The sequence below is a fragment of the Teleopsis dalmanni genome, chromosome 1 (assembly GCF_002237135.1).
Source record: "Teleopsis dalmanni isolate 2A chromosome 1, ASM223713v2, whole genome shotgun sequence".
Classification (NCBI taxonomy): Eukaryota; Metazoa; Arthropoda; class Insecta; order Diptera; family Diopsidae; genus Teleopsis; species Teleopsis dalmanni.
In genome coordinates this window covers 69802427-69805776 of record NC_051846.1, presented here as the reverse complement: position 1 = coordinate 69805776, position 3350 = coordinate 69802427, and the positions used below count along the sequence as shown (strand labels likewise).

Genomic DNA, 3350 nt, shown 5'->3' with positions numbered 1-3350 from the left:
TGACTTTTTCCTGTTTCCCAACCTCAAATTACCACTCAGAGGAACGCGTTTTGAATCCATAGAAGACGTAAAACAGAATTCGCAGAGGGAACTCAAAGCCATACCGGAAAGCGCCTATAAAAAATGTTTTGATGATTTGGAAGAAACGTTATGCATTTTGGTATCGCTTTAATGGAGCATATTTTGAAGGAGATAAAATAAATATTGATGAAGATTAAGAATTTTGCGTTTTATTTAAAATTTCCGGAAACTTTTCGGTCACAATGTATATTCGCCTTGCATAAACATTTCTTCTTGGATAGGTGCATATTTGGTTAAACTTCCCGTTAATATTACTTTCCATTTAAGTCTTTTTTATCTAAATTCGAAATTTTAAGCCCACATTTAAATGGATTAAAAATAATTTCCTTCTTTTTATCGCATACATTTTGTGAAATAAATTTCATCCATGAGCTTTTTAACATCCATCGCACTAGTAATTCGTATGAAATGCGAAAAAAAAACATCAGATACAGAATCTGACAGGTCTAGTATTTTAGTGACGACATTGACTCCATATCGCATAATTTAATAGACCTAATCAGCTGTAAGCAATAAGCAATAAGCCGCGTGATGTCATGATATTCCAAATTGTATATGGTACAGTAACAGCTTTGGTAGGATTTACAAGCAACATTATCTATAAGTATAAATTAATATTTTATTGACTTCTTTTTAATTAAAAATTAGTTTGAGTTTAAATAGTTAATGAAATTATTACAATCATGATTTTATATAGATACTTAGGTGTGGCTAGGTAGTAGCTTAGGTGAATAAAAAGGAGGGTAAATAATATAAAGAGATAGAATCTTTATAGTATACACATTAGACTGTTTTCACACCTATTTCTTATATTCTTTAGAGCACTATTTGTGCTCAGTATTCATTTATTATTCATTTAAATAATAAATAATGAGCCACATTATTTTTATTATTTAACAAGACTAATTCGGTATACACTTTGTAATAATGATTGAAATTATATATTTTCAATTTGAGTTCATATAACCGTAAACATATGCATATATTATACCTTTACACTATTATACTTATAGTTCTGCGATTGACACAGAACTATTCATTTTATTTAAAAATTATTCTTATCACTGCACAATAATTGAGTTTATAATGAAGTGAAAACTTCAATAATATAATATATAGACAGTGTGTTACCCGCATAACACCAATTTGTTTGACAGAGGTTCATGTTAAGTAAATATGGTATGTGATTCATTCCAGAGGAACTTAAGGGTGAAATATAGAAAATATATTAATATTAATATATATCATATTGTCAGTTCTTCCGTTTTTCAGTATTTGAATTGATAAGGAAATGACTTTGAATATTTTTTCAAATGTTCTCATTTTTATCCCTCGAAAACAGACAGACTCTTTTATGTTGAAGGAGATATGTTATGTTGGATAGTATCGGATTATTGAAATAAAGTTTTATATTATTCAACCCACAGGGAATATGTTTTCTGATATCTTTTTACTACCTAAAAGGTACTAACTTTACTATATTACACAAAACTTACATATATGTGAAAAATATAAAAACAGCTAAATTCTTATTAAACTTAGACTAGGTGCTCTCTAGTAATAACAAAATTTAAATTTATTAATAATATTATCAAGATATTTTGAAGTTACAAAACTGCTATAGACAAGTGCAGGCATTTCACCTGGACCCATGTTAAATACAACTTTCATACCGGTACCTACATCGTGTTTTTATACTTTCTTCCTCATCTCATTCCATGTACAAAGTCTTGTCAACCTTTTGTGTGTTTGCTGTGAAATGGGCATTTGGTTACAGCAGTAGCAACAAGAACAGCAACAACAACAACAACAACAACAACAGATAATACAATAGAATCGTTGGCCTATTTCAGTTAACACTTTTATTTGTTAATTTCTTAAATAAACTTAATCAACTGACGATTTTAGTTAACAATGAAATTTATAGACTAATATTGCTGAAGTGTTCTTGCTGGAGTTTCAATATTCGTAATGGAGGTTATTAATCTTTCAAGTCACTATACAATCAATACGTCAACTACTAGAACTTTGTGCCTTTTTTACATATTATAATCCTACTTTCTCAATAATTTCACAATTTAAATATTTTGTTGGTATCACCTTTGAGTAATGTGCTAACATTTACTTACGTGTCTGACGCTCTTCCTCTGTATATTGGAGTGCCTTGTTAACAGGTTATATTTTTCGTGCTTTTTCCTCATATCATTTTAACTAAAATTAACTTGTATCACCCTATAACAGGATTAAAGTAATGTTATATACGCTTAATATTATTGTCACAAACTCACCACCACTGCACCTAACAGTTCCTGTAAAGTAAATGCTTTTTATTCATGCATTTCATCACTCTCCAAGATGCCAACTATATAATCACCAAAAATCGATTCATCTCTCTGGCACTTGTTTAATTTTTCCAGTAATAATTTCTTTCAAATGATATATGTACGTCGTATTAATCTTTTTAATTGTTACTGATTCATTTTTTATAACTTTTGGATCAGTTTTGTTGTTAAGTGCAACTGATTTCATTTTAAATTTACATTGTCAATTTATCTTATAAATTCATTGTAAGTTGATATTGTTAGATTAGATTTGTTTTTTAGTTGTCATTTGATAACTGTCATTTACAGTGGTGGCAATAAATATGTTCTTTGAAATTGAAATGACATGTTTAATAGTGTATAGTGTACATAATATTATTCGGACAAAACACTTCCACATTAGGCTTTTAGAATAAAATCTTGTAAAATTTTTTCTTATATGAGGTTAGGATTATGTAAATTGAAATGGATTTAGTGCTAGACTTCAAAAAGAAATTAAAATAAGGCATTTTAAAACTGTTTATTTGGTCTGCAATCTCTTTCGCCCATGTGGAAAGAATCCGTCTTTTCGAGATATATATGTTGTTTGTGTTTGGTTGAAACTATTAAGAAAAAAAATGTATTTGAAACAAATGAAACTCTAAATTATTTGAGTTTATAGAATTTTTCTTTGATGTTGTGGTGCTTTTATGTATTTTAAACCATTATATATCATTCATATATATGTAGGAATTTTATTATTATATTGAATTGAAAGTTGATTTTAAAAACATTAATACAATTAAATTAAATTAGAGTGATACAAAATTACAAAATGTATGTAAGAAAAAAATGTTTCGCGCTACTCGACCGTTTTCGCTGAACACCACGAAGCGACTGACTAACTCTTCTCTTTGTAGTCATGGCAACAAGAATTCGTTTGTTCTGCTCTCTTGTCGTACTGCACAA

The 3350-nt window shown here is 28.6% G+C and overlaps 1 long non-coding RNA gene across 1 annotated transcript; it reads right to left on the bottom strand.

The window, feature by feature from the left end:
• Positions 1–238: 238 nt before the first annotated feature.
• LOC119671538 lies at positions 239–2522 on the bottom strand. Its single transcript, XR_005251829.1, has 3 exons — positions 2370–2522; positions 2211–2313; positions 239–679 (listed from the first exon to the last, which is right to left on the bottom strand). It is a non-coding gene; the product is annotated as an uncharacterized LOC119671538 (long non-coding RNA).
• Positions 2523–3350: the final 828 nt, after the last annotated feature.